The 15,640-nt window shown below is 46.2% G+C and overlaps 1 protein-coding gene across 1 annotated transcript in view; it reads right to left on the reverse strand.

The window, feature by feature from the left end:
- LOC147702875 (cysteine-rich transmembrane module-containing protein 1-like) overlaps positions 1–2,719 on the reverse strand; it is a 225,195-nt gene extending 222,476 nt beyond the window's left edge. The window contains exons 1-2 of the mRNA XM_086931458.1: positions 2,620–2,719; positions 2,226–2,282 (exon numbers count right to left, since the gene is read on the reverse strand). The gene's annotated coding sequence lies outside the window, so the exon portion shown is untranslated. The remainder of the gene's footprint in view (positions 1–2,225; positions 2,283–2,619) is intronic.
- Between the last annotated feature and the right edge of the window lie 12,921 nt (positions 2,720–15,640).

Genomic DNA, 15,640 nt, shown 5'->3' on the forward strand with positions numbered 1-15,640 from the left:
TGGAAACTGCATGTATTTGTGCTTCCTGACTGGAATGTGGTTTATGGTAATGTGACACATTAAAGGGAAAATAGCATGGGAATCGATTTGTATTTATGTGTAAGAAAAGAACTGTAGAATAATATTGCTGTGGGTGAAAAGATCAGGTGACACTTACACTTCAAGCCAGACTTAAAGATCCATGTAGCTTAATTATTGCCCTCCTCTCATCTGCGCTGCTGCCAGAGAAAAACAACATAAATCAACTAGCCATCACAGTCACTTCAGTAGAGGAGAAGTGTGGCTCACCGATTAGAGCGGCAGACCTTGAGGCAGAGGTCTGGCCCTGGACCAGGGTTCAATTCCCGACGTGCAGGGTCTTGGGCTCAATGTCCACGGACTCGACAATTCTCGCCTAGGTGCCTACTCTAATCATGGGTCCCACTCTGCAACTCTGGGCAATAGCTTGCTTAATCTCCACAACAGCCCCGAAAGCGCTAGGATGTCTGGCCTCACCTTGGAGGTACCCAGTAAGGGGCATCTCACAGGGAAAGCCAGGAAGGGTTCCACGGCGGTATAGCGCGCCAAGATACCTTCTAGGTGATAGTGCGTTTTACAAGTATACACACATTTACATTTACAATAGCATTACAAAATCTTGCATGCATCCCCAAAAATTCAAGCTCAGGCACCTGGATAAATGAACAAAATAACAGCGGTGTCCAGGGAAAGCACTTTTTCTGTGGAAGCAGACAACTTCTGCCTAATTAAAACATTTGCTCCTGGCTTCCAACATGTGGTTGAAGCCAAAGCTCATCTCTACTTATACTCGCATAATTGGTGGCAAGCCAGACCATAAGTAAAAACAGCCCACCAGACTATAAACCAGGTCCACAAACTGCCAAAAATCGGCCCACACACTGACCAGTCAGAATAGCCCCTCTGGCTCTCTCTGGACACTTGCCCTTTAGGCAAGTCTGCCTCAGCGTTAAGAAAATAAGTAGGTGCTAAAGGTGTTTAAGGTCCAGGGTCCTTGATGTTAGGCTTAGCATACGTTCACTTGCATCCTCTTTTAGTACCTTATTGCCTTGTCACAGTTACTGTGATTTCACTGATGATCTGAGCAATGTTTATTAACGGAGGATTCGTGTAAATCTTTCCCATTGTATTCGTATTAAAAGATGCTTATGTATCCACAGCCGAAATTGCATTTTCGATTGAATTTGCCTTATGGGTCTGGCACTGCCCACGGGTAGAGACAGAATTAGGTGTTTTGGTAGCGCTTACTGGATGCACCAGAGATTTGGGCACTTGTCTTGCGCGCTCACGCCTCCCTCTCCCCACGTCATCAGCGCAGAGGCCCGCCTCCATCGCTTCCATGTGACCCAGCATGTCATGCTTCACAGAAAGGGGATCACTGCTAGCAGCACTTTGATTTTTCCAGGTCAGTTTGTAGAGCACAAATTACATCAATCAGAGCGAGGGGCGTGGCGCACGCAGCCAGATGCAAACTATTCTTACACAGACACTAACCACCGCGACATGTGACCACAAACTATTTGTTTAAAATCCTACAATCTAAGATTCCTCGCTGTGCCAAAGTACTCGAGCAGTGCAACCCTGCCATTAACAGAGGTTCTTATCACACAGAGTGCCATGGCCCTGCAGCGCATTTAAATTAGTTCCTTTAATGATTAAGTGAGAGTACAAAAGACGCTGAAGGAGGAACACCTGCCCAGAAAACTGGAATTATCACGATCAGTCGGTCACCGCTTGCTCATACTAGTGTGACCAAGAGCGGAGCCTTTAGTGTCGCAACTCAGCAAAAGAGTAAACAGACCAACCCCTGCCCTTTGTTTACCGGGAAACAAGGAAATCTGATAATACTGTACATGTTCTGAGATAGGCTGGGGCAGTGGCTGGCGCACATCGCAGGTATTAAAGGGACCACATCTGCGAAGGCAAAGTCCTTCACTTTAGTCAACAAACGTGCATTGGCCCCACCCACGTCTGGACGAGAATTCATAACGACATTCATACACATCCCCTTTTTGGTAGCAAAGGGTTCCACTTGCATCCAGACAAAAAAATACTTTATGTTCTACATTTTTTTAAACTTGCATCCTCCCCACAAAAAAACAATTCCCCCCATTCATTTCAGTCTCAAAATCCGCAGTTATACGACTAAATACATAAACATTGGGATGTATGTAGCATGACATGAATAAGAAACATAAATAATTTACCTGCCACTCAGACAGCAGGTGCTTTTTTTGCCCAGACAGCAGGTGCTTTTTTCTCTTCTGTTAAAATAAATAAACATCTTTAGCCCCGTGTGGCACTCAAAGCAAGCGTTTGGAGACTTTCTTAGGGTGAGCAAGCGCTATATAAATGCCACAATGAATGCAGTACAAGGTACAACAACACAGAACGAGCACGTACTTAAATACAGCCCAAGTCTAGCGTTTAAGCGAGGTAAGAAGGGGCCAAGTCCGCTGCGCATTTAAGGGGGAGGGGGTCTTAACGTGCGCAGCCAGCGAGCTGCCTCCTTCAGCCCTTTAGAATGAACGACGGGCAGGGAAGCGCGCGCCGGGAGGGGGGCGCTGCGGGAGGGGGCGGCGTGGCGGGTGCGGCGCTCACCGGCTCCCACTGCTGAGGCTGCGGCGGCTCCTTCCTTCCCGGCTCCAGGCGTTCTGCTCAATGAAGCCCGTTGCAGCTGTCCCCGGAATCAGCAGGCGCCTACGTCACGGCCTCCGAGGTTCCAGCGTCACCTGATCCCGCGTAACTAGGGAGGCGCCGAGGCCGCACGCGAGAGCCTTGGAGTGTCCGGGATCTCTGGGAATCGGCACGAGACGAAGGCGGGGTAGAAGCCAGGGTGCTGCAGCCACAGTCTCCCTAGGGGCGAGAAACCAGTATTGCCCCCCACTTTTCACATGGCAGGTGCCGGCCGCTTAGAACCCGTGGTTCCAACATGGGTGGCTGATACTGCCCTCACATCAGCAGGCAGTTACATAAGGATGGATGAGTGAAAAGGTGGATGAGTGAGTGGGTGAGTGAGTGGGTGGGTGGGTGGATGGATGAGTGGAATGATGGATGGATTGATGAATTGATAAGTGCAAGGGTGAATGGATGGACAGATGAGCGAAAGGGTGGATGTAAGGATGGATGAGTGAGTGAAAGGGAGGGTAGATGGACTAAAGGATGAATAGATGAGTGAAGTGAAAGGGTGGATGGATGAGAGAGCGGATGGGTGGGTGGATGGATGGATGGAAGGAAGGATTGCTAAGTGAAAGGGGCGATGGAGAGAGAAAGGGAGGATGGTGAATGACTGAAAGGGTGGATGGGTGGAAGGATGAGTGACTGGGTGGATGGATGAGTAAGAGAAAGGATGGCTGGATGGGTGAAAGGGTAAATGGCTGGATGGATGAGTGAATGGATGGATGGGTAGAAGAGTGGATAGATGAGTGTACAGATGGCTAGGGTGAAAGGGTGGAAGAAGGATGGATGAGTGAAAGGATAGATGGAAGGATACATGATGGATAGGTTTGCAAATGGTTGAATATGTTTGGATATGGCTGGTCTTACTTATATACCATTGCGCGACCTCTGATGTGTCTGTTAAACTTGTCCAATTGTCCTGAATTTTGACGTCCTGAATTTGTGTCCTGAATTTTGACCCTTTGTCCTGAATTTTTACACTCACCGTCCTGAATTTGCACCAATGCCAGTTGGTCACCCTAACTGATGCCCATCTTGTTCATCCGGAGAAGGTGCTGCTTGGGTACTGCTCTATGAGGACCGTCCCTACAGCGAGGGCAATGTAGTCTTGGGGCACCCAACAAGAATGTGGCACTGACTGAGGACAGGCACCCTAGCGCGAGAAGTCAACTAGTACTGTGGTCTAATGGGTCCTTTCTCTGTCACACAGCTATACCAACGCCCCTCCCACCCCTAGGTTGGTAATATGAAGGTAGAATGGGTTTCTATATTCTAAAGTGCAGAAAAGCATCTAATCGTTATTGTCCAAAATTTCCGAGTAGCGTGTCATTTCTGACATTGAAGATCAGTGATAGCTTTTCTTTCAAGGTCACTTTACGTTCTGGAACTTACTTTTTGAATTTTACCATTGCCGTTTAGGGCTTCAAATGCCCAAACTATTGTTATCGAAAACAAAACTGACGGACCACTCGACTGCTGGGGCTTTGCTGTGCTGTATTGTGCTCAATTACTTTTTAGGCACCCATAGCAACGACCTATATAGTGGTCTCTCTTGTTTTTGTATGAAAAGGAAAATGAGTAAAATATTAAGCGAGTGTGGGTAATATAAAACAATTCTAAGTTTATTTTAGTTGTTAGTTTTTGCATAATACTAACCTCATGTATTCCTGTATATGGATGTGTTCTGGAACAAATGTAGCCCAATATCGAGGGGACTCATGTCATCCTGTAATCCATTGATGAGAGTACTTAGGACCTGATTATAACTTTGGCGGTGTGGGAGCAGGCCACCGCCCACTCCCGCATTGCCAGAGCTCACCACTGGCAGCCCGCGAGAATACAAGTATTTTTGTACTGTGGCTGGTGGTCCTTTGGCGTTCCCACAGTTGTGCCTTTCAAAAAGGCACCACATGGGAACATTAGAGGCTGTGCCTGCACAGCATGGCTTGATAAGTCCATGCCATGCAGGAACAGGTGGTGCATGCACACAGGGTTGTGCATGTATCCCCAGGTCCAGAGACACATGGGGGGCCCTGTAGGGCACCCTTTGTTTTCTCCCTGCCTCACATTTCACAGCTGGCAAACCGCCTTGAATAGTGAGGCCGGAAGGAAACTTGTAATTTGCTTGGCGATGCCATAGCAGCACTGCTAGGCATATTGCGGCCTTCAGACTGCCACGTATCCCTAGCGTTTGCAGCAGTCTCCTCATGATCCGACTGTCGCACTCGTAATGCGACAGTCTGACAAATAGGTCCACGACCGGCACCACATCTTCACCACAGGTTTGAACTCGTATTCAGACCCTTAGAAGTATAGCCCTACAAATCACACAGAATGTCGAGAAAAAGTAGAGTAACCATCGAGGGTGACTAAGCTGTGTGCAGCATCACCAAACTGGAAATTTGTATTAACTATCCCTCTGCTGAAACAAGCCTTGATAAAGACAGCCAAGTTATCTTTGATGTAGTAAAAGATTTTTGGTAAGAAGCTAGCAATGTCTCTGTGCACTATCTTTACATCCAGCATCTGGGTCATTAGAGAAAATTGTCCCTTCACCAGTTACAATTGCAAGATTCCTCTGATGATCAAAGGTCGGTCTAATTTAGGGGTCAGTTTAGCATTTAGTACCCTCTCGGCCAAACCAATGGTACACGCACCCTATTTTTATGGTCGGGAGGACTTCCAGCTTTGTGTCCCCAGTTGGCTCAGTTGATGGAAAGCTTTCTCCGACAGCCCAACAGAGAAGAAAAGGCAAGGCACCACCCTTCCCTATTTAGGCTGTGATGTCTTTTTTTCTGTCACAGTCGCAATGTAAAATCCGTAGGTGAGGGACAGAAAAAACAAAGACATCTCCCCTCACAACCAGAGAAAGATTTGGTGAACATCCATCAAAACTGATGGTGGTTGTCCACCAAACATTTTGTATCTTGACAGGAACCACCATGGTGGTGGTTCCTATCAGTATACAGAGTTCACCACTAGGTTGCTGGTGATCTCTAAATACATTAGACTGTAGTCCGTCTGGGGGGGTGGATGGAATGACCACCCCTAGCCTGACATGCTGTGCTCCATCTGCCAAACCTTTTAGATCAGGTTTTTAATCTTTCTATTGATATATTTCAGCCTGGTTAGAAGAAGGTCTTGGGAGAGTACATGAAATACAAACAAATTGAATACACAGTAGTTAATGGAATTGCACAGAGCTCTCTCACTTTCAGCAGGAGTAATGGTCACTTCACAACACACACACATATATACTCCTTACCTTCTGCTGTTGAGCTACCTTCCCAACTTCTGCTGGTGGGCTTGTCTGGTTGCTGTTCCCTAGTCATTGCTGCAGAGAGGAGGGGTGGCCAGGTTAGAGCACCAACGGCAACCTGGGGAAGAGGACAGTTGCTAGTGCTTGAGTGAGAGGTGGAAACCAAGTAGGGGTGGATCAGGGGGAAGGAGGAGATGGCAAGAAGGAGTGCCTTAATTTAGAAGGCAGGAAGCAAGTTGGAGGGCTTTGAAGGTAGGTGGCAAATCAAGAGTAGGTACCTCAGGGGCAAGCAGGAAAAGCCTTGAGGGAGAGCATGTGGGACTGCCTGTTGTGACAGGAATATCTGTGTGCTTCAGAGACCAGGTTGGGGGTAGAAGACAGTCATCATTGGTCTCAAGGATTTAGGACATAGTTTAGCTGGTGTGATAGGCTCCAACTCTGCAGACACTTCCCCATCAGGCAGATTGGTTCTGTTTGATACCCCATCCCTGCTGGAAAGTTTATCAGGAGTATTTTTAGTTACATTTTGCTGTGCAGGAATGATTGTATGTTTGGAGTATTTGTATGGCATAAACCTAGCCAAAAGACAGTGCAGCGATCTACAGGGTTGAAGGCAAAGTTAAAATCAACAAAAGCTTGATGAGGTGGCTAGGTTCTGGGACCATCATGATGCAGTAGTGTTCTTTCAAGAGGTTTGATTTTAACTCTTTCCTAGATTGGAAAGATTCCTAGATTGGTTCATTTCCTATGTGCATAAACAGGGAAGGTGTGTTGCCTTGCTTTTTCTTTTTTACATTTGTTTTCCTCCAGTCTGATGGTATCTTAGCTGCTGACGTGCCAAGAACCACTGTAAATGATGACCTTGTCATCCAGATAGGTAGGGTTGCTGGTCGTTATGGCTTTGTAAATAAGGCAGCTGGTCCGGAAACGATGGAGGCCAGTAAGTGGAGTCAGTAGAGTTCCCCTCACAGTGGGGGAGATGTGGTCATATTTCTTCAGGTGATGGATGAGTTGTGCTGTGGTGTCTAGATTGCCCAAATGGGAGACCAGTGTGGAGTCTGGGAACCATGGAGCAGAGTGTTGTCACAATCCAGATGCGAGAACATAAGAGCTTGAACGGAAAAGTGTGAAGTCACTTACTGGGAGAAACCGTTTCACTTTGCTTTGTAAAGATAGCTGGTATCAGATTGTCAAAACCCATTTTAGGAACACGGGCCAACGAAGGTTACTGAGCCTAAATTGTGGCACTGATTAACCGGGGTCAGACCAATGGCATTGCAACCTGGGTGCCAAGTGCACTGTGTTTCATCTTAACTGTCAGAGTAGCAAGAATGAGCAGTCAGTGGCTTCTCAGAGAGGTAATGTGGGGAATAGGGAATCAGAACCCAGACGATTATACAACTGACGATACATGCTGTTGAGATCAGAACTTTTCTTTATAAAAACAAATAAGTACTTTTATTACACACCAATACCTAATATTGTACAAAGTAAGATCAATAAGGAATAGGGATATAATACAAGTGCTACTGGCTTATAATCAAATATTAGATGACTAGGGAGGATTGTAATACAGGTTCAAGCTCATGTGCAAGCCATCTGACTGACAGTAGGTTGGTTCACTCTGGTTCTACTACTGAAAAATTCCCTGGGCTGCCTTGTGAAAAGAAATTTAAATATCCTTTCACTGTATCAGTAGAGGCACAGCCAATGTTCTAGTTCACTTGGTTGGTTTACGTGAAGTACTGGACATTTGAGAATCTTAAATTTGAGTCCTGTACACAACCTCAGTGTGAGCCGTCTTGCTCGTAGTTCACAGCAGCGATACAGTCAGGCCCACCTCTTTTTCCTTGTGTTGGTTCAGGAATGGGTAGCTTTGGAAAAGCAGAAGCACAGACCTAAGTGAGCCCTCCATCCTGACAGCAAGGAGCCCCCTCACTGTTGGTGGTCAAAAGTCCTCCATCCACAGTGTGTGCTCTCTCGGCAGAGTCCACATATATCAAGTCCACTCCTGATGGTGGTTTGCAGTGTCACAGTTGTGCTGATGGTCACACTCGCAAGTTGCTGGCTGTGCATGCCTATGAAGCTGGTTCAGGAAACCTCTGTGGAGGCAAGGAGACCCACTCCCTTGACTCAGTACACTCTTCTGTGATGTCAATCTCTCTCAGAACAGCAGATGGGCTTCTTCTCCTCTAACAGTTCTCTCCGTCAGCAAGCAAGGCAGGCTTCCAGGCATCAGGCAGACCCACAGTTTTTCTAGCAAGATGGTGCAGACTTTAGAAAATGTCCCCTCACCTCTTGGAAACTGGCTGTCTTACGAAGCATTCACTCCCTTGGTCATGAGGAAAATTGAAAGAGTGGGAAAGTTTGGGTCTCACTCTTGTAGTACTTTTCCAAACAATCAGTGGTGATCCCACTGTCAGTGCTCTGGAACCAGTTTGGAACAGTTATCTTTCAAAAGTAGCTTCTCCTTCTACAGAACAGACACAGTCTTTGCTGAAGGTGATGGCTCCCACTGTTTAACAAACTGAAGTAGCACTCTGGGGAGACAAAAGGGCAGGCACTGACTAGAAGAAATTACAAGACCGGAGGCTACCATTATGCATTAATCTTTTAATGCCAACTCCACACAGTCACTTTTAAGTATGAAATCACAGTGCGTATTGCTCTAGCAAATAATACAGTCAGGCTTTAACACCTTGGGTGCTATGGGTTTTCCCCCTCCGGTGCTGACATTTTCTGAATCGCACTCTACATGACAAAGCCAGCTCGTCATAAGCACAGCGCAGGTAATGCCCATGACGAGCTGGCTTTGTCATCAGCACTGAAGGGGATAATAGGCATGCGGCCAGCCTCATCTGCCTCTTTTAAATTCAGCTCCACACAGATAAGTAACAGAAAGAATTAAGGTGCAAGCCTATCTTTCGATGAGACTGTTTATAGATGTTTCTTCTTTTGAACTGCTACCTATTATAGTAGATATGTATTGAGGAAACAACCACCTTTATATTACTGTAATATTGTATTTATAAGGTAATGTTCTATTTATATGGCTGAAATCTGTTTGGTAATTCGGGTAACTAACCTCTAATACCCTTTCTCAACAAACGGGCATACGCAGAGCTTCCAATTTCTGGTTGCTCATTATTTCCCCTTTCCCCGCTAGCCTTCAGCGGAGTCTGCGCATGAGGGTTATCGAGCACGCCCACGAAGTGCTCCGCTCCTGTTTTCACTGCCCCGCTAGGCACGCCCGAGCAGTTTAAGTTCCAACGGAACAAGAATATGGGGATTGCAGCACCCCTTGCGAACAAGAACATCAGTAACTGCCAAACAGGCTTCTCCCAACACGGCTTGTCATCTGAGCGCGTCAGGAGAGGCTGTATGGAAAAAAAAATTATTAGAGGAAAGGTCTTGGGCTACAACACGAGCCGTAATACACACAGCTGTTCGCCCGAGAAACGTGGACAGTTGCTTATCAATGCGAACAACTTACTGGGACTCCGCGGCATGATCCATTATATAAATTCTCTCATTGGTTCACAATCTTTCCCAAACGAATATTAAAAAACTCAAATCATTTAGCCCTTCACCTGAGAGCCAAGGTAAGGCAAAATAGGAACACACAGTGGGACCAAACACACAAAAAACACCTTTGTAATAATAAAAAAAATATATATATAAATTCACTGAAAAAACCATAGATTTTAGGGGTGTTATAGTTAGCTGGACATTTCACTCGTACAAAACCATTGAAAGTCCTCCGTTATAGCTAGTTCTGCTAACTATAACTCGCATGCCAGCAATCCACTGCTGATGATGTCACATATTACATCATTAATGACATGACCAGTGACATCACTGATGACATCATCCAGTGAATGTGGTTTGGTTCATTATTTAAATATGTACTATATATATAGCAATCTGCATTGAAGAATGAGTGGATATATAAATATAAATATCTGGATTGAGGATTTAGTAGCAGTGTGATTGACTGTTTACTTCACTAATTTATAGTGTCTCACTAAATATATTAGATAGTGACTAACTGTGTGAATATCTGTAACACTTTGTCAGTTGTTGTGTAAACTGCTGCACCAGTTAGTTACCAGCTATGTGAAAGTCTATATTAGTTATTGATTAGTTAACTGAGTAGTTGTATGGGAGAGTGAATGAGTGTGTGGTTCGTTGGGGTGTGTGTGACTGCCCAAAGATGTGTGAATAGTTAATTCGGTAGGTATATGAGGTTAAGACAACATGTTATAACAGTTGCTTGGGTGAGTGAATATCTTTATGGGTGTGGTGATTAGCAAATATATCTTTCAATGGTTCATGTCCAACAAACTAGAAAAATAAAAGGCAGTGTATATGACAGTTGTATATAAATAAGTATACATAAGACTCAGTGATTGTATGAGTGACTGTATTGATAACTGTATACTTGTAATAGTGATTTTATAACACACTAAGTATGAGTTACTATCTATATGAATAAATTAAGTGGTGTTTGTATAAGTGTGTAGCTGAGTAAATGTACGTATGATCCATTGTTTGCATAAGTGAGTAGGATGACTGCATAAGTGAAGAGGATGTGTGCTGGTGTGTAATGTTGATATAGGTGTATAAGTATTGTTGTATGGCGTTTTAGGATCCAAGCAAATTTCCCCCGATTTTTGCCCTTATATAGGTACAATTCACATTGCCCTAACATAGGCATAGAAATCATACCCATATTTTGACATAGCCCATGCAGTCCAAATACAGGCATGGCTACTTCCACCCGTACCAAAACGTCACATCGATTTCTTGGAAAATCGGCTTAAGCAGTCAGAGACCTCCCCTTGCTTGAATATTGATTTGTCCAAGAACTCATGGAGTTTACAAATAACTACTATTCCCTTGGGGTTCTTTATTGACGTTATTATGCCCCACTTTACGTCAAACTGGGCACCTTCAAGGTATAAATATGCCCTCACTTGCTCTAGCAAGACACGATGGTTCGGAGCAGTTCGACTTTCTACTTGCCCGACGCAGCTCGCTACAGCAAGTGCCGAAGGAAGCCGACCCTCCACCTGACGCACTGATCGAGAGGCTGTCTTTTATCTCGCTGAGAATCCAGCTCCAGTGTTTCCAAGCTCCCCTTGCGGGGTGTTGGGAAATCGAGTCCCGAGACAGAGATACCAGACCTCCTTCATTCTAAACTAAGGTATGGAGCTGATTAGAACCTAAGAGAAATCTTGGATAGATTCTTGGCAAAGAAAACTAAACCTATAGTTAGATCTGGGGGTCTCTAGTTGGCAATGGTATTCACCTTTGTCCAAATAGGGACCCTTACTTCTAAGTCAGGATAAGGGGATTACACTCCTTAATAACCCCTGCTCACCCCCTTGGTAGCTTGGCACGAGCAGACAGGCTTATCTCAGAGGCAGTGTGTTAAACATTTGTGAATATACACAGTAATACAGTGAAGACACTATAGATGGACACAACACAGGTTTTATAAAAATAAGTATTCTTTATATCGACTTAAACACAAGACCACAAAGGACGAAAATCCACAATACTACACTTCAGATTACTTAAAAGATGATTCAAGTTGCTTAGTTCAAGTTGATGGTAAATGCGACAAAGTTCTCAACAAAGTACCTGGATGCGTAACGCAAAGTAAACAAAAGGTTTGCAAAAGGGGAGATGCGTCAGATCCGTGACCCGGGGGAACGGTTGCATCCTGCCTCAATGCTTGCGCAGAGTAAGGGACTCGTTGTGAGCCTTACCGGTGCGGAGGTGATGCATAGATTCTCGGCCTGCGGGCCCGTTGCGGTGCACAATATGGCGCCTTGATGCAATGCGATGATCCAGTTGCGATGCGAGAAGATGGCACCCTTGATGCGGCGATGTGATGACGATGCGATGACGCCCTGGCAGCCTTGCGATGAATCTGTACTTTGGAGCTGCGTCAGGCCCTGTGACATGCTTCTCCGGTGATGTGATGGCGACTCTCATGATGGCGTCACGCTTCTCCGGTGATGCGACAGCAGGCAGCTTCGATGAACACACGCTTCCAGGGACATGCGGCGAAGGCTCGCTTCTCCGGCGTTACGACGATTTTAGCTGCGGCGGCGAAACGCCTCTTCTGGATGCGTCGTGCTTCCAGCTCCCAGCGGCGCGCAAGTGTCTGGAGTCAGAATTCCCAGCAAGGAAATTCAGTGGGGAGCTGGAGGTGAAGTTTTTTGTCCCTGAGACTTCAGCAGGAGGAAAGTACAGTTCAAGCCCTTGGAGAATATTCTGTAGATGAAAGTCCTTTCAAAGTTACTTCTCCTTTCCCTTGGCAATGAAGCAACCACTGCAGGCCAACCCAACAAACAGAACACTGGCAGAGGGCCAGTACAACTCCTACAGCTTCCTTGGTTCTTCTCCTTGGCAGAGAAGTTTCTTGTCCAGAAGTGATCTAATTTTTGGGGATCACGGTCCCAATATTTATACCCCAAAATCCTTTGTTCTCTGAAGGCAGAGCGGCCTCTGCCTAGTCCAAACCAGTTCCTGAGCACTTTGTTTGCATGACTCTCTTCTTCCTTTTACTGTGCAGGGCAGAGACATCAGCCGCCCCACAGGAGGTGGAGCCAGCACAGGGGAGGGAAGATACAGCTCTGGAGCACTCTGTTAACATGATTCTTCCTCTTCTTTCACAGTGTAGGGCAGAGACATCAGACAAGCCACAGGGGGTGGAGCCAGCATTGTTGAGGGAAGGCCCAGCCCTATTCAGGTTCCAGGTGCAACTCCTCCCTCCCATCTAGATGCAGATCTCTCTATTCACCACTGGGCTGCCCCAGCTTGTCTCCTGGAATCCCCCAGCCCTGTCACTCACAAACCCAGACAATGAATACACAACCCAGGGGAGGCAGGCCTGGATAGTTAGGCATGAAAAGACATACTTTCTAAAAGTGGTATTTTCAAACACAGAATATTAAAACCAACTTTACTAAAATATGTATTTTATTATTCTGAGTTCAGGCATACTAAATTCGAATTTCTACCATGTTTCTTCAGTCAGTTAGGATTATACGAATGTAATAATCTAACTGCCCATTCTGGCCTATGATAACAGGTAGCCTTCAATAGTGAAAAATGAAAATGGCTGTTATTCACTATTAGAACATGCTACACACATCAGAGCATATCCTACCTTATACTTACAATGCACCCTGCCCTTGGGCCTACCATAGGGGTGTCTAATATGAAGCAAAGGGAAGGTTTAGGGACTGGCAAGTGGGTGCACTTAGCCAAGTCGACATGGCAGTGCTAGACTGCACACAGGCCTTGCAATGGCAGGCCTGAGACACACTTTACAAGCTGCTTCTGTGGGTGGCACAACCAGTGCTGCAAGCCCACCAGCAGCATTTGATTTACAAGCCCTGGGCACACGTGGTGCACTACTAGGGGCTGACAGATAAATCAAATAACCCAATCATGGAATAACCAATTAGTACATCAATTTAACATAGGGAGCACTTGCACTGTAGCACTGATTAGCAGTGGCACAGTGCCCAAAACATAAATCCAGCAAAAACATCTCAAAACAGAGGAGGCAATCCGTCAAAATGGAAGGGAGACTCATGCCAATGATGCCAGGTCTAACACATGTCCCCTCCAACTGAAATATGGGGAGAACTACCCTTCCCCTTGGGAGTTCTTTTCACTAAGGCGGAAAAATCTGGACAGACCATCAGCGTTGGCGTGTTCTGTACCAGGGCGGTGTTCCACCGTAAAGTCTATACCCTGTAGGGAAATGGACCACCTCAACAATTTTGGGTTCTCACCCCTCATCTGCATCAGCCATCTGAGGGGCCTGTGCTCGGTCTGAACCCGGAAGTGAGTCCCAAACAAGTATGGTCTCAACTTCTTCAGTGCCCAGACCACTGCAAATGCCTCACGCTCTATTGCACACCACCTCTGTTCCCGGGGAAGTAACCTCCTACTGATGAAGGCTACAGGTTGGTCTAGGCCCTCTTCATTAATCTGTGATAGAACAGCCCCCACACCATGCTCTGAAGCATCTGTCTGTATGATGAATTATTTTGAGTAGTTGGATGCATGTAGCACGGGTGCTGTGCACATGGCAGTCTTCAGGGCGTCAAACGCCTTCTGACAGGTGTCAGTCCAGTTCACTTTCATGGGCTGCTTCCTGGAAATCAGCTCAGTCAAGGGTGCAACAATGTTGCCATACCCCTTGACCAACCTCCTGTAGTAGCCTGTGAGTCCTAAAAAGGCTCTCACCTGTGTTTGAGTCTTAGGGGGTTCCCATGCCAGGATGGTATCAATCTTGGGTTGTAGGGGGCGCCACCTGGCCGCTTCCTACCTGGTGACCCAAGTACGCCACGGAACCCTGCCCGATCTGGCACTTACTTGCTTTGATCGTGAGGCCTGCCTTTTCCAACGAGGAAACGAGGTAGACGCACGCATCGAAAGGAACTCTGAACATAACCGGTTCACTGTAACACAGAAACAAGACGCCATACCTCGTTTGGAGAATTTTAATTCAGTACAAGAAGATAGCTACTGGAACAAAGATCAGAAGAGTACACAGGAAAAGATAACGGGAAAATAGAAAACCGTATAGTTCCTGGGCAGGTCGTTCCAAGGTTAACTATAGAATCACAAGACCAAAGAGAAGAGTGTGACAGGAACATCGGCCTGCTCTACACAGTTCTCTCTCTGCCAACTTTGACCTTGTGAGAAGGTGGCCTGATATGCAGTGCTCACTATTCTAGTGAACACTATGTATCAGTCCAGCAACCCTTATTGATGATTGGTTGTAAGTCAACCTTATAGACCAGCTATCCTAGTAGCGTGGATACGAGCAGTCTAAGGCTAAAGACTCGAGAGGGCGCGTTAAGCCAGCTGTTTACCACACATATACCCCTTGAATACCAAGTGAAAGGACACCACACAAGTGTTATGAAAATAAACAGTTATTTATTTAAAGATCACAACAGCCCTGTACTCTTTATGAGGACAGGGTACTAAGCACAAACCAAAACTCTTACAAAAATACTTAAGTTAGCACAGTATATACAAATGCCCGAGGGGCACGGAAAACCATATACTCTGAAAGTGGAATGCGAAATTCCTAGCAGGTAAGTACAGTACTAATAGCTTTTGGAATCGCTAGGACTTGACTAGGGAATCGTTAGATTATGTCTAGGAGGCCTAGGGGACTCGGGTGCAGTGTGTGCACTCTCACGCGAGATGCGGGACAAAAGTCTATGGTAGCTAGGAATTAGAAAGTTAGTGTTCTCGGGCGAACCCGACCTGGTAGGGAGAAAACGAAAGTAGATTCTGACCCTTGGATAGTGAGGCTATGCTGGGGCACCGAAATGCCGAAGTTACCTAGCCCAGGGGCTGCAGCTGCATAGGTCTGAAAAGACGTCGGGAATCCTCGTAGACGGACCAGGAGCCGGAAGAAAAGATGCTGGCCGGTGACCAGTGAAGAAAGTTCAGTTGGATCCAAGCCTGGATCTCGAAGATAGATGACACCTGAAAGCAGAGGGGACCAAGTTCGAGACTACTAGCCAGTAGTCAGTGGGCACCAGGAGGGCACCGGATGGTAGCCACCTCGACTAGGTGAGTGGGTGACGCTTGACTCGAAGATCTCACGGACCAGGAGGCGTTGTCGGCGACCAGGAT

The sequence above is a fragment of the Lissotriton vulgaris genome, chromosome 7 (genome assembly GCF_964263255.1).
Source record: "Lissotriton vulgaris chromosome 7, aLisVul1.2, whole genome shotgun sequence".
Lineage (NCBI taxonomy): Eukaryota > Metazoa > Chordata > Amphibia > Caudata > Salamandridae > Lissotriton > Lissotriton vulgaris.